This window comes from Opisthocomus hoazin, chromosome 2, assembly GCF_030867145.1.
Source record: "Opisthocomus hoazin isolate bOpiHoa1 chromosome 2, bOpiHoa1.hap1, whole genome shotgun sequence".
Lineage (NCBI taxonomy): Eukaryota > Metazoa > Chordata > Aves > Opisthocomiformes > Opisthocomidae > Opisthocomus > Opisthocomus hoazin.
The window spans coordinates 72,867,643-72,893,720 of NC_134415.1; the positions used below are offsets into that span (position 1 = coordinate 72,867,643).

Below are 26,078 nucleotides of genomic sequence, written 5' to 3' on the forward strand. Positions count from 1 at the left end.
TCCTGCAGTTATGCAGGTACTTAACTTTATCTATCTGAAAGGCTTCTGTTCCTTCCATCGAAATTTGATAATACAGACAGGACACAGCACTAGGAATGTGCTCTTGAATGTTCCGGAGCAGATCACTGGGTTGGATTTGTCCCTCTCAGGTTTGGAGATAAGAGTTGTCTCCAGTGGATCAGAGATGTGGCGATACAGTCCCTGGTTATTTCCTGCACCACAACATCTGTGACTGCACCTTAACGGTCAGAGACCGCAGGGTGTTTACATGCATGGGCAGGCACAGACGATCAGAACAAGGCAAGTCTCAGATTTACTCTTCTGCCAGAAAATTTTGAGACTGTGGGAAAAACTTGACAAAGTTCTCCACAGAACAGGGAATGTGGGGGCACAAATATCTGAGAGCATCTTGTCCTCAAATTTTCTGGGAATGAGCCAGCTACACCCTGCTCCACTGAACAGCACCAATGAAATCTAATTTCAAAGAAATGAAAAAAATAACCCCAAACCCACAATCTCTTGAGGACTAATGATGGAAACAAACAGGCTATTTGATTAGCCACAGCATACACTAAGAACTTTTTCCTTGCAACTTATTTTGGATTAATTTTATGCTTCAAGTGAAGGGTTTATCTGCAGTATTACACTTGCTTCTGCCTTCCTATTTTTAGATGAGTCCTTTTGTTTCTTCCCCATCTCTGCTGAAAGGATACGATTGATCACAGCGATTTATCAATCTCCCTGACTTCATGCTATTTCAGAGTCTCTCTTTTTCCTATGAGAATAGGTCTAATAGGTGAAATTCATACTAGTTATAAGCCTAAACAAGTCAGTTGTATTACACCTGGGATTCATTTGGTATAATCTCTTTAGCCTTTCAATATACTTCTATTTTATGAAAGTATGAATCATCTCTATTACCTTCCAATGCCCTTAGAATAAGACACTAAAACAGCCTTCCTATCTTTGAGCTTCACGGTTATAGACTAGTTTGGTAAAATAGACCTACTTCAATCAAAATTCTGGGAAAATATACTAAGGAAATGATTTTATGGTCTCCCTGAGCTTACTCGGCAATTGAGGAAAATTATTATCTCTCAAAAAAGTAAGCCCTAAAAGCAGATCCCTACATCCAAATATTATAGCCTATCTGTTGTTCAAGAACAAACACCAGTCATTTCCAAGGCACGTACTGAGCCGGCAGTCAGATAATTTCCATACAGTTGAATTAATGTATTTTAAATTGGTTCAATTTAAATGACTCTAATTTAGACAGATGGCTTTAGAAGTCATTTAAAAATGGCGTTTCCATTTTGGTAAATGATCTTTCAGTAAACACACTCTGCTATCGAAACACCTGGATTAAGTGCTTCAAACAAGGACCAAAAAGTGTATTTATATCCCAAATTATAACGAGGCTGTGAGAACAACCAGTAGATATAGGACCATTTAAGAGATGACAGAGTAGAAAGTTAAAGTGTGCTTTTTATGAATGACTTGAATGAAGTACGGCTGGAAGATATTTTAGGTAGAATGCCACCAGGCACAGAACTTTTACTAAACTTTCTTATTCTACATGGGCCATTGACACGTAAGGAAAAGTGGAGGATGGAAACCAAAATACAAGCAAGCCATCAAGTCTTGTTCCTATTTGTCAAAAACGCAGCTTTAGTTGGGAGGTCCACATACTGAATCTTTTTGAGTTAAAAGTTTATCAACCAGCTTTCTTCTTCCTCGTCTTTATTATTTTTAATTTAACATTTAGCCTGCTACATTCCGAGTGAGAGGTGGGTTTAATTTTGACATGTCAGCCCAGAGCCATTCTCCCACAAGGAGCCGCAAAAGCAACAAGCAAGATCTGCCCGAGGAAATGGTTTTACTTTCCTTTCTTTTGGAGCAGAATTGGATAGGATTTTCCTACTGAAACCCCTTTTCCGTTATAAAGGAATCTGCACTTCCACTGCACAGGGGTCTGAACCACATCAAATTTAAGAAAGCTTATTTACTAGGTCCAGGCAAGAGAGAGCCCGCTGACTGCTGCCAAAGAGTTTCTTGCCTGCAGTCAGGGGCTGGCACGGGGTGGGAGGACAGTCACCTTGAGCTACTGCGGATTAGGTGAGTGCTTTAATTGCTAGGCTCTCCGTTACCTCTGAAGTTCCCCCTTGCTGGTTTCATCCCTGCAAGCACACAAACACGACCTCACTGCGTTTCCTCACCCTGGAAAGAGCCTGTGTACAGCCTCGGTGGTCAGGGCATCTCCTAAAATGTCAGGAGGCAGGGAAAGCCCAGACCTTGCTCGGCATTATCACAGAAGGGTCGTTCCTCTGGACTCTTGCTTCACACTGGGACCAAGACAGTCAAACCCTGGCAGCCCCACAGGCCACGCAGGAGACTGGGCATCCTCCACCTCAACTCCTCCCTCCCTTACCCTGACAGATGCGGCCCCAGCCCTGCCTCCCCTCTTCCTACCCTCACAGGGCAGCAAAGACCTTCCCTCCTCTTTCTCTGTCCTTCTACAGCAGCAAATTTACACACACCACCGCCAGGACGCTCTCACTCCACACAGAAAAGTCCCCAGCAGCACTGTGCATGAGCCTCCCCGCAGACGGGCAGGAGGAGGAGTGATGCAGCCCAGAGAGGGGCCGTTAATCTCATCCGCCACTCTGCTTGCCCGCTGAAGGCACCCCAATCCCAAGGAACGAGGCGCCTGACAGAACCCATCTCCAGTTGGTTAAAGGTGACTGCTCAGCACGGACACTTTGTAGCCTTCGGATTTTATGTTTAATTGGAAATAGCAGCCTCGCAAGTAGGATTCTGCACCCTCCATGGCTTTTGGCCAGTGCATACAGGTACCTGAGTAACATGTTGTGTGAGTTCAGGAACTGCTGAATGCTCAGAAGCAAATTTTTTCCCATCTGCTAAGCTAATGACCTCTTCTAAAATGTCTGTGAGCTCTGAACATTTCCCTTTTTAGCTTTGCCAGCATAATCATATTACAGCCTGACACCCAGCAGTGTAAATTAATCTCTCTTCTTTTTCCCCCATGCAAATTCCTCAGAAGTGGATTTTTTCTCCATTTTATCTTATTAAGCAGACCGGGAGAGAAGGAGGGAAACAGTTAGGCATTATCACTGAGTGAATCTTTATGCAAACTGATACTTCTGTTTCTAGACAGACAGGAAAGAATACTAAGACCATTTTGGAGGACACATTGTACAGACCTGCATCTTTCCCAGAAACACACAGACCTAATTGCATCGCCTAATGGAAACTCCAAGCAAGTTCTGTTTGTGGAAGTATGGAGCTGAGGTTTTCAAAACAAAAACCGGGAAATAATACTGAGAGACAAATGCAGATCTTCATGGGGTTATGCTGACGTTGCTGTGGTACTCAGAACACTACTCTTTGTTTTATACACTGGCATTTACTTGTGTGTTAAGACCTATATCTTTCAAAGGTCAAAAATAAGGATGCTTGTCATGCTTCCCTGATGAGCAGATATCCTTAGAGATGGTGGATTCCCTTTTTCTAAACTCCACTGCACACTGGGGGAGAGTAGAGCCTGCACCTTCTCCCTGGAGACTTGCATGAGTCCGGGTGGCAAACTGCAGATAGTGTGATTTCAAAGGACTCTCTTTTTCTGCAGGTGACCTCTTGTTCTTGAAGAGCTATGAAAGACTACAGGCACCATGGGAAACATTTTTCTCTGGTCTTCTCTGCTACATTTTTATGGCTCACTTTAAAATGAGCAGTTGAAACGTCTATTTATATCTTGCGTTTTTCTCAAAAAAAAATGCAGAATTAATTCTGCATTTTCTCGGTTGCAGACAAAAAGCCACAACCTTTCACTGAACAGATCTGTATGCTACACTCATTTTTAAACCATGGGTCACATACTTTTCCTTATCACACCAACCAAACCACTACAGAATTGTTGAATTAAACAGAGGTTTAGTAGAGAGCTGACAGAAAACAGATCTCTACAGATATGCCTCCACAAAAGCCCTGCTCACTTATTCTGATGGGGAAGAACACAAGAGCAAGATTTGTTCCTGCCTTAGAAGTTGTAGCACTCCTCCCTAAACTATAAAGAGTCCCTCAAATTTGTGAGGACTGGATGCAGACCAGTAGGCCAGGTCCAAGCACAAGCAGCTCCTTGTGCTCAGTTCAGAGCTGTTGGTGGCCTGTGCTCCATCTCAGACTCCTCGCAGTCACAGCTTCAGAAACCCGGCTGTGATACAGATGTCTCTACAGGACCGACATGGCAGTTGGCGTTCGAAGGGCCACATTTCGCCTGATGAACCCCTCTTCCTCTCTGAAGAAGGAAGAGATGTGCCCACAGAGAAACCGAACCCACCGCTGTACTTCTCAGCAGGGAACTCCCTAAAGCACCGACAGTCACAGCCAAAGAACAGCATTTGAAGATATGATCTATAGAGTCTTTAACCTAACTACGTTTATCATACCGAACAAGATTCTTATTCTAGTGTTTCAGCGGAGAGCCTAGAAAGACAAAGACGACTTCTGAGGTGAGTAAAGCCCAGTGAGCAGAATACCAGCAAGACCACTAGCACTTAAATAATAGGGAACGTTTCTGTTTGCTTAGTTTGTAACTTTGATAAAATAGTTTAAAAACAGCCTAAAAGTAGAGAACACAAATGGTAGAATACAACAGACAAGAGCATAAGAAAAAAAACCTACTTACAGGACAGCAAGAAGGGGTTGATGAATACCAGAGACACCCAGAAACAACTGGAACGTGATCTCAGTGTCTGGCTTTCAGCTGACTACAGCAAAACGCCAAGGGACAGCTGAACTGTTGCCAAGAAGGAAATGAAACTTGAATACATTTAAAATAAATAAACAGACCTCAAATCCACATACAGGAGCACATATCTTATAGGTAGACTTCTGGACTTCAGCCCTTCTGTTCAGGGCATTTCTGGTACAAAAATAAGTTGTTAACAACCATGTCCGAAACGAATTCTCCATCCTCCTGTAAAGGAGAGAGAATCTCTCTGCACCAGTAGCGCTGCTACAGTCACCCCAAAGGCAGCAACTGGTGCCTGGACACCATGTGAGACAGCAAGCCCTGTCTGTTCCATGGCATTCTGCCAGCCAAAGCGATAACACGCTAACTATGGCACAAAAACTGCTTTCACACAGGTATAAAGATAAATAATACCTTCCCACCACATTTTAAGCAAATGTCTACAACGGAGTTAATATTTCAGCATCTACACAAAGAGAGTTTCACAGCAGACATGAAAGCTACCTGGAAATAAGCATGCAGCTTAACTTGGTATTGGCTGTCAGCTGATTTGCATGGAGAACCGACCGACTCGCAGGGAAGAGGGTCATCTAGTATGGTTTCTTAGCAATCTGCCCAATTCTGCCCCCCAAAATTCCAGGTACCTTAAAATTCATGTTTCAGGTATGCCTTCAGCCCCACAGCTTGGTCCTTCTTGAAGAGGGGCTGGGCGTGAGCTACAGAAGCAAGCCACAGCTCGAGCTGTGGGCAATCACACAGGGGAACATCCAGGAAGGTGCCAGCAGCTCAGGCTTCTACTGTCTCCTCAAAAATAACCTGCCGTCACACAACTACTAGAGAAGCAAATCAACACTGGAAAAGCCTCCGTGCTTTTAAAAATCAGAAAGGTTGAAACAATTTGAAGCTATACAAACACAAAAAGCTTCTTGTGTGCCGAGTACGTCAGCAGGGGAAAAAAAGGAAAGGAACACTGAAGAAAAATTAACTTCTCAGTTGAGGAAATGACTCAACCTTTTGTACAAAGTCAAGATAGTCTCCACCTGGCATTTTTCAAGGGTCAGTCACCCACAGGTGGGGGACTCAGGGGAAGGTGGGGTTTTATTTACCACTGTATAGATTTCTTCTAATGTAGAGGACCCAAGCTGAGTAAAACTCAACTGCTGTAAATCTATAGCAATCCCGCAGGAGTTCTGTTCCTCTGGATGTACACCGGGGCAACTGACATTGGGGTCTTCCCACAAACTGTTCACATCAGCCAATTACTTAGCTACTAAAGTGAAAATGGGACATTTCAGTGGATGTCAGCGGGATCATAAAGTCAGGTAGCAGAAATAGAAATTAATTTGCCTAGATACATATTCCTTTTTTGTACGGTGTCATCTCTATTTCAAATGCTTAACCTAGACATAAAAAGAAGAGAAAAAGGGAAACAATATGTTTAAATGGTTATTTGAAGCTAGCCTTCAAATCACTAATGTATTTATTTGGGCACAGTATGAAACCACACTAAAGTCTACACTGATCTATTCAACAATTCAGTACTTGTCAAGTATAACCTTTTCTGCCCCATACTCTCTCTTGGATGAACATTATTCCCTCTGCGCTTTCATATTAAGTGATAATACTTCACAAAACCCAGTACAAACTTTGCACAGGGCTCAGAGAACCCCTGCCTTTTCCACAGGTGCTAGTTATTAAAAATGCCACTCCAGAAATTTATTAGAGTAACAATATAAACATCAGCATTTTGAAGTAGACAGGGGTTTGTCATGGAGAGATTACTGGATTTCAAAATACTGCAAAATACATTGCACCACTTTTCAACCTCCACCTCAACATTTCTGCAACAGTAGCTGATACAATAGAGAGCCTAAATTTACAGGAAAATCTGCAATCTTCCTTGCAGCTTTTAGCACTCTGTAGAATTGGTTTTCTTCTTATGCTTGTCAATTACACCAATTTCATTGGTTTTGCTTAAGTAACACTGTCCACAAGAAACTTCCATGACGTAACTGTCCTTGGCCGTTGGTTATAAGATAAGGTTTGTTTATTTTACAAGTATCGTTAGCAAGGCAAAGCAAGAATGGGTTTCTAATTAAGAACCAGGATCTGAAGACAGTAGTGTGAATAAAAGGAGACAGAAAATGTTACCAGGGTCACAGGTAGCAGTGCTGCAGCAGCGGAAAGGAAGACTGTGGTCGCCACCATGCTGATGCACACGCACAACCCAGCTGGGGTAATGCGGCAGCCAGAGCCCCATTCACCCCCTTCCCATCCTATTTTCTTTCCTTCTGTTCCTCCTCCCTTCAATCAACCGTGCCTGGTATCAGCAGGGAAGCACAAAACTGTGAATGTAATCTCAAGTTAAAATGCTCTCTTGTTCCAAATCTGTTGCTCACCTGAATACCCCAAACCCAGGCTTTTACTTCAGCCAATATATTACTGGCCAACCCACTGGTACAGTCAGTGCTCTGAACCACATCCTCAGCCTGAAATGCTTTCTTTGCACACATGCCCTGCCAAGCCTGACATTTCATGTGTTGATTTTAGCTGCTTCGTAGTTACCGAAGTGCTGAGGAGAGGAAGAAAACACCACGCGCATAGTAAAGGTCTGCTGATGGGTTCTCTCATTCCTACTTTAATGTTCAAAAGCATATATATTATCCATCTTTGCAGCAATCCAGGGTTTCTACCAGCTGAAGGATAGGTTTTTCGGAACTGTTAGTGCAGCTTCCAAAGCTGTGAGTCAGCAACTGTACCTTCACACCTAGAAGTTTGGCAAGTGGCTTAGTGCCAGATAAACTAATGATCTAACAGCTTCCTAATATGCAGCAGGGTGCTTTAATGAAAGCATGCCCATTACATACATAGGGGCATTATTTTCTGTAAACTCACATAAACTTTGTTGGTCTTGCAGTACTGAAAGCGTTCAGAATCTCCCAAACAACATAAGGTTTGGGTTGTGGAAAGTCTATTCTGGCATGTCATAATTTATTAAGCAACAACTTCTGCATTTCTCATTTCAAGAAATTTATTTTCCAAATAATATTGCTGAGACCTTTACTTGCTGACTTTTTCTACAATAAGAAGTTCTGTTTATTCATTTTTTAACAGATGAAGAAACTCTTCTTGAGTTCAGCGCACTTGAGAGCCTCAGTTAAGGCTGAACCATTCCTTTTATAGACCAAGTTATCTTGTATAAAGTTTTTACAGAAATGAGAATTAGACCATGAGATATGTTATTGGCTTGATGTCCAGAATACTCTTAGGTTTATAAATAAAATGCTTACCTATACATATAAAGGCATTTCAGGTTATTTGTAATTTCCATTTATTTTGCATTCTTAGGTATGGATATCTTCACATCTCCTACACTGAAGTCTAAGGACATATGTCATCCAAATTCTTTTTTCTCTAAATGCTGTTGCCATAGCCATTAAGGTGAGATGACTTCACTGCACAGGGAACTGTTCAGGCTCACACCACAGCTGATGAAAAAACCTCTTCTCTCTAAAGTGAATAAAGGTGGAGTCAAGCCTGCTGCAAGCAGCCATATGCAAAGTCAAGCTTTTTGTGGACTGTCAAGATGAAGGCCCACTGCTGTCCCTGGACCTCATCTTGCCTCTTTTCTTGTTCCACACAAGCCAAGAGCATGTGTATAGATAAGGCAGGTGCTTTGCTTGAGGTACCAGACCTACAGAGTAGAAAGAAGCCAAATCACCGAACTAGATGCCAATGTTTCCTTCACCAAGTTGGATGCTTCAGAAAACTGCTTCAACCTACAAATCTCATACATGAAAGGAGAGCCGCCTGGAACTAACCAACAGGGAACACCTGGGAGAAGGGCATGTGAGGGATCCTACCCATCACAGACTTCGCCTTGGTCTGGGTTGCCAGGAAGCACCCGCATCTACTCATTGCTTGCTTCAGCTGATGAAGAAATCATCACCTTTGCAACGACTCCTTCAAATCACCAGGCAGGGTTCATTCCTCCTTTTGAAAACATGCCCAGAGGAGAATACCTAGTGATTTGAAGCAAAACTGCCTTGAGCTTCTGTCTCCTAGGTGAATGCTTTGATCCCTAGGGAAGAGATTAAGTTGAGCAATAGCACTTTCCACTGTGCAGAAGTACTGCAACTGAAATTCTGCTCTTTTGATGTCAGTGTATGCTTTGCCCTAGTCTTTACACTTTAACCTCTAATACAATGCTTTCTTTGAGGAGGAAAAAAGCATGTCACAGAAGTTGGTGGTCAGGACTGGCATTCATCAGGCCACCATTTGAAATGCAGAGGAAAAATATTATGCTTGAAACCTAAAGATTGCTTCTGTAATTTATGCAGTGACTATTTCTTATACAAGAAGAAAGAGGCCTTGGAGTCAGTCCAACATTCACAACTTCCACATTTCCAGCTGAGTACCGTAATGACTGTGCTCATTTTGTCCCCACGAACCACTTTACGTGTTCTCTTCTCTAATTAACTCCCAACTGGCTAGACAAAAGGTGTCTGCAGAACTGAGCTGTTAGAAAGGGGTGAAGCCAACCATGAGTAAAATCAAAACAAAATTAAACCAAAACATTTCATGTTTATTTAGTAAGACTTGACACTAAAAACATTGACCACGCCACAAGGAACTGCTGCGTATTTCTCTGAAAGAGTATTTTCCTTGCACTGCTAGTGTTCCGTTAGCAAAATACTGACAAAGAAAGCACTAAAGAGGACCCCGACAAGACGCTGTTCTCTTGGAGACAACAGTTGAAAAAATTCTTAGGACATTGACACGCTTCTCGTAACTGAAAGTAAATGAGATCAATCACAACACAGACGCGTTAATCTGAGGATGGGACAGTTGTAATTGCCTCTGTTGCTACACGCTATGTTGACTCACCGCAACTAATAGTTTGACTTTTCTTACCTCCCTAGAGGAATGGTTATTCGAATTTGTCCCTGCCAGTGAGAAGTTACCACACCTACAAAGAAAGGAACAGGATTAAAAGAAAGGTGAAAAGTCAGTTTTCAATTATATGTATTATTTGCATGTACCAAGCTCAAACAGTGATTATTTACTCTGGAAAGACTTTTCAGACAGTTTTAATACAACTAAACCCAGGAAAAAATTATGCCTCTTGCCAGCTTTAGGTGAAGTTTAAATGCATTACATACATTAGTTTGTCACGAACGCTGGAGTTGAGTCCTGAAAAAAGTAAAGGAGGTCAGTGCAAACTTAAACACAGAGTACTTCAGCAAAATGGACCACTAAAATGCCCAAAATAAATAGAAGATAATTATGTAACTGTTTTGGCAGCTCTGAGCATCAGTTTCTGTGTTTATCATTTCTACATCACTTGTGTGTCTCCATCTCAATACCCAAACACTGACAAGCCGCACTGAGTTCAAGAGCTGGATCACCACATCGTGAAGTCCGAACTGATGCCAGCACGTACTTCTGCACACATCAGAAAAGGCCCCTCGTTTTGGTCCTCTCACCACACAGAAAGCCTGTTTACGCAAGCTCTCCAAAGGCTTGTTCACATTGCATTTTTGCAATGAGAAGTTCTCAGGCACATCCCAAGTTAATCACTGAATTTGAAGTTGGTGAACTCTTAGCAACTGCCAAGTAAACAAAGATGACCAGCTGCCAAGGCAGCGTAACTGGATGAAATGAAGTGACTTTTAATACACAAACTGATGATCCTACCTCACTGTCAACCCGAGGCCCTGCTTTCTGGGAACAGCTCTTTGTTCTCCTTATTGTCAGCCAATCTAGCAATTTTCAGCTCCAAAAGTAACATTTTTTGGGAAAAGATGCAATACCAAACATTCAAAGTGGCCCAAAAAGAAAGTGTCCTTTTTATATACTTTGTTATATACTTTACTTCACAATTTTAGAAACTTTAGGCGTCAGTAATCCACATAAGAAATATGAACTTTGAGTCCCTTTAATTTTAGGAAAGAAAAACAAATTCTGCAATTTTCCTAACTTTACTTCACATTTATTATTAAGTCATTATTTCAGACTAGCCATGGGCACATCTTAGATTATGTCTTTGCATCTGCCCATTCTGTATGGATTCTGACTATGCTGCTAAAGAAAAGCACAAGCTTTCTGAGTTTTTCTCAAAGTCAGCTGAGGTGAAGGGAACAAGTAACATAATTAGGAAGAGTACAAACTAGTTCAACTTTATTCTGTCCAGTCTTCTAAAATAAAAGAGTTCTGCATATGAAAAGGAATTGGGGTCACTGCTCCTGGGACAACTAAAAAAACTAACTAAATCAAACCAAGGTATCCTACTTGACTTTGCCGAATACTTTACAAACAGAAGGGGTGCATGAGACATGAAGAAAAGTCTGAGGGGAAGCAGACTCTGGTGGTTTCTCAGACACTATGGTCCGCTGATGCTTCCTTCAGAATCACAGAACCACAAAGAACCACACAGACTGGTCGGGGTTGGAAGGGACCTCTGTGGGTCATCTAGTCCAACCTCCCCTGCCAAAGCAGGGTCACCTACAGTAGGCTGCACAGGACCTCGTCCAGGCAGGTCTTGAATATCTCCAGAGAAGGAGATTCCACAACCTCTCTGGGCAACCTGTTCCAGGGCTCCGTCACCCTCAGAGTAAAGAAGTTCTTCCTCATGTTCAGATAGAACTCCTTATGCTTCAATTTGTGCCCATTGCCCCTTGTCCTGTCGCTGGGCACCACTGAAAAGAGTCTGGCCCCATCCTCCTGACACCCACCCTTCACATATTATAAGATTCCCTCTCAGTCTTCGTCAGGCTGAACAAGGCCAGCTCTCTCAGCCTTTCCTCCTAGGAGAGATGCTCCAGTCCCCTCATCATCCTCGTAGCCCTCCGCTGGACTCTCTCCAGTAGCTCCTCATCTTTCTTGAACTGGGGAGCCCAGAACTGGACACAGTTCTCCAGATGGGGCCTCACTAGGACAGAGTAGAAGGAGAATTTCCCTCGACCTGCTGGCCACACTCTTCTTAATGCACCCCAGAATAGCATAGGCCTTCTTGGCAACCAGGGCACACTCCTGGCTCCTGGTCAACTTGTCATCTACCAGCACACCCAGGTCCCTCTCCACAGAGCTGCTCTCCAGCAGGTCTGCCCCAAGCCTGTACTGGTGCATGGGGTTGTTCCTCCCCAGGTGCAGGACCCTGCATTTGCCCTTGTTGAACTTCATCAGGTTCCTCTGCACCCAACTCTCCAATATCAAACAAAATAAATTTAGAGAAATCCTGAACTGTCAGTCTCCTGAAAAAGAAAAAGGGGCAATCATCTCTTTCACAGTGAAAACAATTTAACAAAATGAAGTTCTTCTGTTCAGATGGGAGTAAATGGATGAGGCAGCCAGGTGGAAATCAGTAAGTTACACTTCCAGCATCGGTCAGAACTGCCTTCCTCACCGAGCAGATTTACAAGCCCACAGGGATAGACTGGCATAGGCTTGAACTCCCGTACAGAATCAGTCAAGGTGATGACTGGGTGTGAAACATGTTTTACACTTCCCTGCTGCAGCAAGTCACTCAGTCTCTTGCCAATGACTACTGCTTTACTGTGTGGGGCTGAACTTTTTTTTTCATCTGTCTTTTTGCCTAAATGAACATGTACCCACGGTCTTTGGCTCACTTCCTGCTCCTGCACCCAGAAATTGCTCCACTTTATTTTGGACCCTGAATACAAGTTCTCTGAACTTATTTGAAGCTAGAACACCAGACAGTATTATTTCTTCATTTGCTGAAGCAGAAATAAAACTTCCTTTTTGTTATACTAAACTACCTCAGCTGAGTGTTTGTTGGAATGCAGTTCCGCCTTCCTGCTAATTATTGCTATAGCTTCTTTCCAGCCGTCATCTGAAGAAGTTAAATACTAGCCTCCAGATGAGCAGCAATGCTAAAGACAACAGAACATTATTCTAAATAAAATAGATGGCAGCATGAAAGGAAAGCAAACATTTTCCTGCTGGGACAGTTGCCTACAGGTCCTGGCTGAGCAACTCCCTTCTGAAGACAAAGTACAGTTTTGTCAAAATAGGAGTTTGTCAACATCTCAAAACCAGCACACTCTTCATCATGTCAGGGCTCATTTGGTGGAGAACAGCAGTGATATCCTGCATTACTTGTAGGCCTTTGAGAGTGGGACAGGCTATGCAGCGAGGAGGAGGTGTCTGGGGCAGAGGCAGAAGTAGAGGATAAACCAAGGCTGAAAAATCATTGGTATAAAATCATTAAGTAATTCAGGTTGGAAGTTACCTCAGGAGGTCATCTACTCCAACCTCCTGCTCAAAGTATGGTAAATAATTAATTCAGACCACACTACTCAGGGATTTTTCCAGTCAGGTTTTTAACCTCTCCAAAGATGGAGACTCCACAACATCTCTGGGCAACCTGTATCACGGCTTGACTGCCCTCATGAAGAAAACGTTTTCCTCACCTCAAGTCCGAACCTGCCCTGTTCTAGTTCATGACCATAGTCTCTTGTTCTCCTGCCGTGCAACTCTGTAAAAAGCCTGGCTCCATCTTCTCAGTAACACCTTATAGGTATGGGAAGGCTGCTCTTAGGTTCCTCCAAGTCTTCTCCAAGCTGAACAAGCCCCAGCCCCTCAGCCTCCCTTCACAGGGCAAGTGTTCTTTCCCCAATCAACATGGTGGTCTCCTGCTCCAGTTTATCAACATCCTTCTGGTAAGGCAGGGGCAAAACTGGACACAGTCTTCCAGACATGGTCCGACAAGTGTGCTTTCCTCAGTGGGTAGTGTTTAGCTTGCTGCAGGCAATGCACAAAGCAGGATAAGATGGCCACAGTTACCAAGAGCTTTCAGGCTGAGCGGCTCACCCCAACAGGTGTGCAAAAGATGGGGAACTACCAAGTGATCCAGCAGGACTTCGTATTCTAAGCGCCTCCATCTTTCAGAAACTGGGCATGGTGACAGACTTCCAGTTCGGCTGTGAGACATGTAGGGCAGAGCATGTGGTACTCCAAATCAGGCACCAAAAATCAGCTTTTTTGTTCTGAATGGGGCTGGCACTGAGTCTGCTTTCCAGATGGTTTTCTGTTGTGTGTTTCTGTTGCTTAGAGGAGTACAGCAAAATCAGAAGGGAAAGCCCTTTCCCATATGGAAGCAAGGAATCAGGGCCACAGAAGTAAAAACGTGAAGAATAAGGCAATAATTGGTAAGTTAAGTCACTTCCTGTGTCACAGTTTTCTCAAGTAAGGAATCCAAGTGGGAAGCTCTCACTTCTATGCCAAACAACTCTGTGTTTGACTGTCCTGTCTGTAGTAGTTTTGGCTGGCATTTTCCAGTCTTCTTTATATAGTTAGATGCAAAGCAGCCAATTAACATGCTTGTTATTTCTTTATTAACAAACATGGTCTTTGAAAGGACAGATGCTCTTGTTTACCATCCCCTCAGATTTCAGTCAGCCTCCATATCAATGTTTGAGCTCTATGCTATACAAAGCCTGACTTCTTTTGCTCTTTATCTGCTTTTGATATTTAATTTTTCAAACTGCTTGATGACTGTATTAGGGTTTGTTTCAATTTTTTCCATATTTGGAAATGTTTCTTACAGCTCACTGATCTCAAATTCATTCATGAATATCATTAAAAGTCAGTGGGAAAATTCAGCTTAAGGATTTGACCCCTGGAGTAACTCTGCCTTCTAAAAGACTCCCAGCACAGCTGAAGGGCACGTACTTAATACAGTAGGGACATGACAAAGTGGACTTAAAGGACTGCTACCCACACTCACCTTTAACTATTTGACTATATTCCATTTATTTATTGTATTAGAGCCCACTTGTTACCTAGCAAAAGACAACTCAAATACAACAGGAGATAATGTCAAATCAATAAACCGAAGCGCAACATACAATCAAATGCCACTTTAACTCCAAGTTGTAGCACTATACACCGTTGCTCTGCATAGCTCCAGTACATAGGAGCACTTCTAATTTTCATAGCTGCATGCTTAAAAACACATGCTTAAGCACCCTGTACAACTGGGGCCATAATTGCTTATTTTATCTTATTTTCTAATTTTGCCTTTCAAAATAGCAGTTGCAGGCTTAAGAGAGACCACCAGGACACATCAAGTCCAAATGTTCAACCTTCTAGTCTTAATTCTGAAGAGTACCAAGTCTTGTTGACTTCCACAGATACTGGGGAGAGCTGAAGTTATTTAGCAACTTAAAGGATCAAGCGCTATTAAAACTGCAGGAATTCGATGCAAGACTTCATCAGAAAGGTTTTTTCATCGGGGGAATTTTCTGTTGGAACACTAGACCTTTCCCTGACATCCAATCTCCTGCAACAGTCCGATACACTGACACATATTCTTGTAGGTCTGTTGTGCTGCAGTGGCCTCAGGCCCAGCCCTCTGAGGAGACCAAAAGAGTGAAGATGCAGCAAGTGACGGGAAGCAGGCTTCCCTTTGCTGCTCACGCCGTCCTGCCTAAGGGCAACCACAGGAGCCTGAGCCTGGAGCTCCTCGCTGCTGCTGCTGAGAAGCAGTAGCTGCGACAGAAGAATCGGGGCAGGAAGGCACGTTACCCTTTACCTCTGCTGCTCCTTCAGCCCTCGCCTCTTGACCTTGAACCCACGCCATCGCTTCCTTGCTCCTTACCAATGTTTCTCTTTTCCTTTCATCTTACTGATGCAGAATTCAAGCTAATGAGCTTTGTGAGCTTGTTACTTTTCATGTCAGCTACAACTTCCTTGGCCTGAAGCAGAAACCCAGGAATCTACAGGCTTTGGCAGCCAAAAGGTCAAACCACCTCTGCACAGACATAAGCGGTGCATGGACAGAGGGGCCAATTAACCCGTGCCCCTAACCCTGCAGATGTTAATGAACAAGCGTAAAAGGCAAACATGTGGTTGCAGTGCTAGGACCCATGAAATACAAAGGGTGAGCAAGCGGCATTTTCAAGGGTAATTTAATTTAATTTCAACCCCTGGTCAGAGATTTACGGAAGGCAGAGAAAGTGTTTTGGGCTTGCTGCTGCCCACAGTCTGACCATGCAGATGCCAGCATGGCACTAAAACCCCTTTTTTCATGTGCCCTAGCACAAGGTAGACACCAGCAGAGCCACGTGGACATCAGCAGAGCATTGACCCGGCGTATCTGCATGCCTGAGGCGCAGAAAGAGCCACAGACTCAAAAGGGGCTGGGGAGGGATGGTGGTTGAAAGGACCTAGTCTTTTCCTCTTCCACCGTAGAGCCAATCCTGCCTGTTTGTCACACAGAAAGGGAGAAGGGAGAGAAATCTCCCCCAAACATCAGTACGCAATCCCCGGTGGCTAGCAGTCAAGAACCAGCAAATTCACACAGATAGACCGAGGTCTGAGTGAGGCGACAGCTTATTTCCGTGCAGGTTATCATACCATGCGCAGGATTTTTTAAGCGCAATTATAGTCTCTGACAACCTATCTAAAAAGAGTGGTCACCATAGTAACGCCCAAATCACATGGCACCGCACACCTGATACCAATCAATCTTGAAAACATCTTTTTAAAGCAACAGACTCCAGGAAAACTGCAGGTGGAGGTTTTTTGTTGAGACTAAGAAGCTAGTCTCTTGCAAGAAAAATGGAAATTTTACCTTATAGTCTTCTTGTTTGGCTCTCCCTCCACACAATCCCATTCTCTAGCAGCTTATAAAAGCGATAGAAAATAAGAAAGGACAATGGTTCTGTGCTGAAAAGAGTGGCAAACAACAAAGTACAGCTGGGATGTAAACGATACGTTACATTCTTCCCCCAGAGCATTAACTGTGACTTCTGAGAATACAGCCATGCTCTGACTGCTGACACAAAACACACAAATGCCCACCACAGTGCCTCTCCACCTTCCCAGGACACCTGATTTCCCCTCAAATGTTAAAAACCAGAAATTTCATCAGCTTCTTTTTCCCTTTTTGCTTTCCCGGACTGCAACTCAATTTACTTGATTAAGAGCTGTGTTCCTCTGTGTGGGTAAAAGAAGAAGCAGCAGAATGTGCAGGGAAATGCTGTTTGCAGTTAGCGTGGCACCGTGCCTTTCTGAGGTGCATTCTGCCACCAGCCCTCCAGACGCATCCAGCAGCCAAAGAGATGATGAAGTTGCGGATGTCTCCGGGGTTTTCGGTGGGTTGCTTTTTTTTTTTTTTTTTTTTTTTACAGCTCAGCTCCACCCCGGCAGCCTTTGGGCTACCTGTGCTGTGCCTGCTGCTGGACCTGTTTCAACAGCATGCTGCCTCCCCTTACCCCAGCAAGGGCACTGCTACAGGCTGATGAAAATAAGCCAAGCAAATAACTCATGCACAAAGCTCAACCAGCCTCAGCAGTATTTCCAAGATAGTCTTGATATTTCCTATTTGATTCTATCCCAAATTTACGCTTCTTTTCATTATTTGAAAATCTACCACTTCTCAATTTTCCTTTGAAAAAGACTGTTTCTGTTCAGATGGCTTCCATCTTTGTCATCTTCCATTCCCTCTATACTTGATTTTTCAAATAGTTCACAGCTATAATCTTTCATTCTGACAGTGCCTCTCATGAGGTTCTGACGTGATTTCAGAACAGGAGAGCCACTGAACTTGTAAATGCCATCGACTGACAGAAGTCGGATATCCAGCTGCCGTAATGCTAATAACAAAGTTGGTTAGAAATTCTCCCAGCATCCCAGAGATGCGTGTAAAAACAACAGGAGTAGACACTCTATGAGTCAAGCAGGTAATGAGACATCCTTTACTAAGCTCACTGAAGTCACTAGAATCTGTCCCCCCTTTGCCATGCCCTCACTGGTGACCACCAGAACAGATTACGTGCACAGGATTTCCTACAACAGGTTGTTTAAGCTCATCTGCGTGACTGTACACTAAAATTGATTACCAAAATGCTCCCACAACTCACTCCCAGAGAGACGGTCATATCCAGGACTGGATAACTACTTAAATCATTAGATGACCACTGCAACTACTGCGGTTCAAGAAGAGCACGACCAAGCTTTTTGTAGTAAATTAAGTGCAGTAATTGGGTGGTTATGATATATATGTGTCACTTTGCATGTGTCACAACTGCAATGTCAAATCATACTTGCTTTGCTTCTGTAGGAAAAAAATTCCAGTTTCCTCTAGTTTTACTATAATTTTGGCCTCTATCATACAGGTGTGCTGCAGGAGCAAAGCGAGCGGCAGAGATAGAACTAAGATGCGTGTTGCTTTGAAGCTAGAAACATAAAGGGAATGGATGACATGTGAACATTTCTGGCAGTTGTCTTCTGCCCTCAATATGTTGTCGTCGCGCAATACAGATACCTCCCAGCAGCTGTACGAAGTATTTGTAGCGTCCGTAACGTTTTAGAAGTCAGTGCTAGCAGTCATGGAGTCCTGTTACACATAAGGAAGTCGGGCTTTAAACCTGCTTTCACAGTATGGAAGTTACATTTATTCAGCTGTGATTCTGACATGTGCCTCACAGTAAATGGCATTATCGTTCGACAGGGCAACAGACCCCAACGACAGAAATGTGATGTTCCAAAATCAAAATGAAGAAGTTAGTAAGTTTATTGAGTTTTAAGCTATGCCAGGGCCCAGTTAGGGTGTTCAAACTGCATAGGAATTGATAGCTGTAGAGAGCCATTGTTTCTGGCGAGGATCAGAGACCACACCTGGACTATATCCACTATCTTTTGTGAAGGTAAGGGGCGGGGGAAGATCGGGAAAGCGCAAGTGAGCTGTGAGAGCAACTGAAAAAGCTGCCTGTGGCCTCCTGTGCTTTATCATCAGCCTGTAGGAAAGAACTCAAAATCCGCCCTTCCCGAATCCTTAGTTTAAAGACAACAACGTAATCCATGCAGTGAAACACACAAAACCAGTCTACCCTCACCCTGAAAGAGCTTTGTTGTAAATAACTACTTAACCACGCAGTTCAACCTGGGAGGCATTCAGACACAGGCACCCAGGAAAAACTCAGTTAAAGGAACAGAACAACACGTTATACTCACCACTGGAAAATCACGATTCATTTGCTTTCCATATCCATTTATAAATTAAGGGTCATTGTAAAAAAAAAAAAAGCAGCGAGGGTCAAAAACGTCACAAATATTCATTACCTTCCCTAGCAGGTCTTCATATGCTTTTGCTGACAGTAAGGTCACAAATCTTTCACCGTCATGCAGCTGACTCCGCAATGCTGTACAAGCTGTCAATACTGCGAGTTTTGAAAGGTATGCTAAACCGATGCTTCTGTTAAGGTTGCTTTCTTTTACTACTGTCCTTATGCGTATGAACTTCAAATACAGAACGCTGGACTGTGGACATGGCATGTGCCTTTTTGGCTGGGAGGCGTTCTTTGTGCTCCCTTAGAAACACAATCTTTATGTAAGCACATCTACACTGTAACTCTTCTTTATCCCCTGATGCTATACAGAAGAAATAACTAATAAATAGCTTGCTAAAGAGTTATTTATACAACTGCAAACACAAACCCACTATATCTGATAATATATTTTCCTTTCATACTAGTGTAAAATAGTAGTGAAATAAAATCAGCATGATAAAAATTTGGTCCGTAAAAAGCCAACAGAATCAGAACAGCAGAACTAGTGAGCAAAACAAGTCAGAAAGTCTGCCTTCTGAGTTTCCCTTTCAGATTCAGACTTCCATCCCTGGCAACTATGGTAAGGATTTTTCTCCCCTAGCCCAGTTTTAATTTCCAAGTCTCAGTACTATCACCTAGAAGCATAACAGCTTTTTTCCCCTCCTCTTTCTGTGACTCAGAGAAGAGCAAAAAGCAAAGATAAAGCCGGGATTCTCGGACGGGGTTTGTCTTCACACTGTGATTGATGAGGCTGATGCTGTACTGAATTTAAACTTGGAAACGTCAAAAAGCACAACAGCCCTCTGAAGCAGCGAAGAAGAAGGGCACAGTCTCAGCCCACTGCTGTAGGTAGCAGAGCCTGAAGTTGCTTGAATAGGCTCAAAACCCTAAGAAGGCAGAGGCCTGTCGCCGAAAGGAGGACTCATGGTGCTCATCTACGTGGAATTCGGACTGAACGAACATTAGTTTCTAGCTGTGAAATGCAAAAGGAGTTGCTGCCTGCTGCAGCTCCGCGCTCCACTCCTTCAGCAACAGGACCCCGGCCAGCAGGACAGGGTCACACCATGGAGGGGCTGGGAGAGGACGCTCCCTGCCCGCCCTTTGTCCACCAAGGCTCCACTGGAGAGGCCTGACCCTCACCCGTGTCCTTCCCACCCGTGAAACACGTGAGCAGGAGCCCCATGCAGAAGCCTCCAGCCAGCCGGCTGCTGAAACCAGGGGGTGGCCGACCCACCCTGGGGTGGGGGCACCCCTTCTCACCAGGCCTGAGTCTTTCTTCAGATCTTTGAGCCACACACTTCAGATGTCCACCTCCCCACTCCATCCTCACTTCTGTCTGTGCTCAAATAATACGACCTATTTGGAGAAAAATTAAAGTCCTGGGGGATGCAAATGCGATTTTTACCAAGAACTGCTAAATGACAAATACTTTTGAGCACAGCCTTAAGGACCCAGACGTCTGATCTACGCATCACAGAAAGTCATGGCAAATACCAGTGCACTCTCCAGACGCTCACCTGCCACAGTCTTCTCAAGGTGGCCATGCCTTTCTCAATCACTCTTAAGATAAAAATGTAAAAGGCAACTGGCATGTCAACAGAGAAGAAAGAAATGGCATTTTATAGTTGCTCTTTTGATTTTTGTTGATGTTCTGTTTCCAGTGAAGGCATAACCACTCCTAGCTCCTGCTTGTTTTGCAATGAGGGGTGAAGGCACCTCCAAACCCTTATCTGCAAGCGCATCTGGTCCTTGTACATACCATGGACTGGAGGAAGGTAACCCAGAGGACACAGCTCTGTCCCATCACACACAGAAGGAGGCAGCCTACAGACACTGCTCAAGAAGTGCTTTTTATACACGGAGGCCCTCACAATTAGGCTCTTGATGTGCTCACCAGCTGCCTCACCATGCCCTTCAGGTGAGTTTGCATCTTTGTTAGGAGCAGCCCCCAAAGCGCTGACCTCTGCTGAAAGGCATTTTATGCCAACCACTGAAACACACAGGCTTACCAGCTGAGCACAGCTCCACAGCATGGGAGGGACCAGAGCCAGAACTCCAGCCGAGGAACAAACCATTCTCCTTAGACTTCCTATCTTTCCCCATGACTGCAATTACAGCAGAGCTTTGGCCGTAAGAGACCAACTTGCTCTTTCTTCTGAAATATATAAATACGGCATCAGTTTAGACTGTGCAGCACTTTTATAGGACATCCTTAACGTGCATGCAGAGTAGCTTTAGAGATCATCCTGTCCTTTTTGTGAGAGGTTTAGACATGGTCTCTTCAAAGAAAAAAATCCTTTATCACAATTCCTCCTGTATAATTATGTTGACCTGGGTGACTGGTCCCCACTTCAGTGTGGTGCCTATGCAGTCGTTGGAGGCTTTGAAGGAAAAAAACGTGTTTATACTCAAGAAATAAGGATGTGAAGTTAACATAGATTGCATACTTGATCTGACTCATGCTGAAGGCAGGGGGAGCACTTCCAGGATCTCAGAAGCACGACAGGGCTCAAAGAGGGGGATTTCGTACAGGCTTGGACCAGCAGGGCGGAATTCTGCCTTCTGTGAAGCGTCTTTGAACCATGAGAGGATGCACAATGACTTAATCCTCCTCATACAGCCTATGCTGAGCATGAAGGATATTGGCAGGCATGATTTCCACACTGTAAACTCATATTTGAGGAGTTTATCTTTCAAAAATGGATGGAGCTTATCAATTTGCGCATTTTTACCATTCTCAGACACAGAGATATGTGGGCTTTACGTCTGAACAGATAAAACAGGTCAATTTAATTTCTGATCCCATGTTGTAAAGTGTTAAGGTACGTAACTTGTGTTATGAGCATTATCTGCAGTGAAATACGCAAAAAAATGATGTTTCATGAGTTCTTTTATCAAGTTTAAAAAAATGTCTATAGCTGATCAGTAGGTTAATCTCATGCTTAAGCCACATCTACTTACAGCTGTAGCTCTTTCCTCTACCAGTAACTTGCATAAGCAAGGACATTCTACTACTTTCAAAAGAAATTTCACAGATGCAGAGAGAAAAAAAAAACTTTACCATACCCAGTGTAATTAATATTATTAATAAGCATTTCAAACTCAAAATCTGTTCTAAGCATTCAGGAATGAGCACCCCAAAGAAGCTTGTTTTCAGCAACAGGAAAAACAATTTTTCAAAACCAAGTCTGTCTATATTAATGAGGCTTAATTAAGCATCTTTCCCTCAACAGCCCTGGCTGTAACTACCTACTGAATTACTTACTGATTTGCAGAACTGCTGAGTATCTGCACTTCTCAAGTGGGATCTCTAAGAACTTCAGTTAAACGATACAGTGTAAAAATCATCTAATGTGATTAGGCTTTAGTTTTAATTACACAAGTTCAGATGTTTTGTTAACATATATTTTCTCCAGATCTTCAAACACAACATTAAGGAGCTCTGCTCTCCTTCTCAATAGGATCTTAAAAATCACCAGAACTCTTTCTGTTTCTTCCACATCTGTGACTAGTTCCTGTTTCATTCTCTTCTTCTGGGACATCCCAATGTATACCTTCTGAAATGAGAAGAGTAGGTAGACAATCTGAAGGGTGTTCGCTGCACACAACACCCTGTCTTCCCTCAATATTTCTTTGTGTGTGGAGAGGTAATGCTTCTGTCTTCAAAACTGCTTCCCCTGCAAAACACTGACAACATCCCTATATACCTGAAGTGGACAAGAAAGCAATGGCTACAGCTGGGGTCAGGACCAGCAACAACTACACCAGCTGGCAGAGGGCGATGAGGAGGCAGCAGTGACATCCAACAAACTATGCAGCAGTGAGGCTTGGCTTTGAGAACACTGGGGCTATCGTGCTGGATGTCCTGTTGCTTGGCCAGGACCTCTGTCAGAAACCTGTAACACTCTGCAGATTCCCACACCTCCACAGATTTATGGTTTTCTTTCCATTACACACAATCTTAGCATTTCAAATGTCAACAATCAACAGGCAACAAATCTCAATTGTTTCTAAGACAGAACCTGCTTGATGCCGTGCAGCCATTCAGGGAGCAATTTCTGGATGTCTGTGGCAAATCTATGCTGGATCTGAAGACTAGGCTCAATCTAAAGAGATGATTGAGAGGTTCAGGAGATAATTAATAATGTTGAGAAGGTCATTCAAAATTGATGACAGTAAAATCTATCAACAGTTATCAAAGACAAAGATACTGCATCTGGCTCAAGTAACCCATGAGCTGCTTAGCACTAGACACATGGAGAATATACAGGGGGAAGTACTTTCATGTGTTCATAGTGTTTCTCCTAGGTACTTATTTTTGACCTCTCAGCAGCAAGACACTGTGCGCTAGACAGTCATTTTATCTGAACCAGTTCAACTATTTTTATGCTCTGGAGGAAAATATAAAAATAACCCCCCCTCAAATGAAATCCCCATTACATCAGTTCAAAGCAAACGGAAAACTTCTTTTCCTTTCCTTACCAAAAAGCAGTTCAAGTCATTTTGTCAATGATGATTTAAGAAAACCCACTCCTTTCTGGACACCCAAGCAGTGGAACAGCACAAGCACACTGATATTTCTAGTCTGGTGTGCGCTTCCCAGTGCAGTGGCAAGACAGAACATCAAGTTTCTAATGAAGAGAAGACCACAAAAAACATTTTCACTTTTCATTTCTACCCCCAGAACTTGGTGTGTGAGACCACCTCCAACTAGCCCCACAGCAATCCCCTGCAGAGGGGAAGAAGGACCAGTCCCTCCTGTGGCAAGAAGTCAAACGTATCTGCTGATTTTGGAGAGGCAGAAAGCAGAATCTGAAAGTGGAAAATTACAAGGGTATTTTGGGCTAATAAGATATTACAGCTTTCTGATGAAAATGGGAAAGGATCCTATTAACTGTTCATCCAGTTTAGTTTTTTGATTTCAAAGAAGCATTAGAGAATGAAAAAGCACTCTAAAGATTAAAAGACCTCAATCAGAGAAGAACATATGATTATCAGTTTTGTTTTTCTATTGAAACTGTGTGACCCCTCCGCTTGGGCTGAACTCTGCTTGAATGGTAAAATGGGCAGTTTCACAGCGCACAAAGAGATGAACATACAGGTTTTTCCATATTGATCATCCCTGAAGCCCAACAACTCTCCGCTGGTGGCTGCAGAGGCAGCCCTGCAGTGCTGCAGGTTGCCCTTCTGAAAGGGCAGCAACAGCAGCAATCAATCCCTGAAGCAGTGCTCTTCAAAGCAAGGTGATGCTGAGGAAATTTAAAAGTCAAATGCCCCAAAGAATCAACACCTGCTCTCCTGTCTACAGAGACATTCCTGACATTGGGCAGTCAGGAGATGACAATTTATGTGCTGTATCTGCCGTAAATAAAGCCATCAGCGTAGACACGAGAGCTGAAGTCAGCAGTTCCAAAACTAAATCCCTCTTTAAAACCTATGATTAGAAGGAAAAGGATGTCAGAAGCCCAGACCTGCCCTGCCAGCAGCTTGTGGTCACTTGCCAATGTTCAGCTGAAGCAGTCTGCTGGCACACCAGGGCTTGCCAAAGGTTGAATGGCACTTGGAGGTGACGGGAAGGCGGTCCCAAGGAAGACAATAAATCATATCTGATCCCTAAAGAGGTGGAGAGGGCAGCAGAGGTGGAAAAAGTTTTTCTTCAGTTTTTGTTCTTACACTCTGCAGCCCAGACACAGCTGCAGCCCAAGGGGTCCCCTGAGGGTTAGGACTGCACCTCTTAGCTCTCCCTGGAACAGCAGCATCTCTGCAAGGAGCAGGAGAGGGAAAGCAGGAATCGTTAAACCCCAACCCTAACCTCTGCACACTCTGTTACAGCTTCATCCATCAAACGGGGATTTTTACAAGTGCTTTGCAAGCCCTGCTGCAAGACTCCATGGTGCTATCAGTATGGGGATGCAATTTTACACACCGTGAAAACACAGTATTTATATTTGCATGTAGCAAATAACAACAACAACAACAAAAGATGCATAACTGATGTCAATGGCAGAAGGATGATAAGCCTGAATCCTTGATGATAAGCCTGAAGAGAAGCAAGTGTTTGAAAACTACTGTCCTATGTCCAGAGTCACTCCTGAATCCACCATTCATTTTCCTCTCCCCCATTTCATGTCACTTTATCATTGCGCTTTCTCCTCCCTTTCCCCCACCCAAACTGTTTTGCACAAGAACCTATTGCATTTGTTAGCGTAAGGGTCTCCATCATGCAGCCTCTATAACGGCATTTGCTAACATTTCTTTTAACCTAACAGGCTGTGACTGACCACATGTTACTCCATGTCCGGTATTGGTGAGATCAGACCTGAAACAAAACAACAGAAGGAAGCCTTGGCACACTGCGTATCCAAGGATATGACACCGACGATAACTGAAGGTCACCTCCGGATTCAGTGTGCTGTGAAACCAAACCTCAGGCAATCTGGTGGAGTTCTTGCTCTTCTCTCTGCTACGTGTACCACTTAAATGATGAGAAACTACTTACGCAGCATTTAGCAGCCTGTGATTGAAGACGGTTCTGATGCCAGTTCCCCAGCTGTTATTCCTGGTCCACCTCTCTCTCGGGTACGCACAGCAACAGCATTCCCTCTGCTCATTCCAGGAATGAAATCTTTCGTTTCCCCATACGGAGGAAAAGGACGAATGCACTGGCTTATTCCGACTGCAGTCCACATGTCAATGCTCTACACAACGGTACGCTTGGGCCACACATCAATCAACCATGCAGCTTCACAGAAACAAGCAGGCAGACCTACAGTTTTTTTAATTGCCCTTGGTACGGAGGATGACACCAAAGAAAAAGCAGAGCCAGCGTACCACTGTGCTGCACAGATCCATCTGAGAGGCTAATGCGGCTGGGCACAGTTTATAACAGATGTTCTGAATTATGTCAGAAGCCAAGTTCACCGACAAGGCCAACAAGGCACCAATACAAGACTCTGCCCTTCAAGGCCTGGGTGGCCCATTCCTTAGACCTTGATGAGCTCTGGGTCTCAGATGCCTAAAGCACCTCTTGAGTCAGGAAACTCTTCCTAAAAGAGCTGCTAAAAAGTTCATCTAAACATGCTCTGCTTCCAAAGAAATGCATAAAAACCAAATAGAAATAGCGCTGCACAGGGTAGAATACATCTCACAGAAATGAAGTGGGCACAGGCCTCAAGGTTTCATGTATTCAGCCAAGTTCCTTTCAGGGTTTTATTCAACACCATTCTTGTACA

At 43.7% G+C, this 26,078-nt stretch overlaps 1 protein-coding gene across 5 annotated transcripts in view; it reads right to left on the reverse strand.

Moving 5' to 3' along the window:
* PKIB (cAMP-dependent protein kinase inhibitor beta) overlaps positions 1 to 26,078 on the reverse strand; it is a 58,019-nt gene that overhangs the window by 17,828 nt on the left and 14,113 nt on the right. For 2 of the 5 annotated variants that reach the window (XM_075446848.1, XM_075446860.1), the window contains exon 2: positions 9,686 to 9,740. The exons of 2 other annotated variants lie outside the window; for them this stretch is intronic. The gene's annotated coding sequence lies outside the window, so the exon portion shown is untranslated. Of the gene's footprint in view, positions 1 to 4,705; positions 4,776 to 9,685; positions 9,741 to 26,078 lie in introns of those variants that run through there. One more of the 5 variants, XM_075446868.1, reaches the window with a different exon arrangement.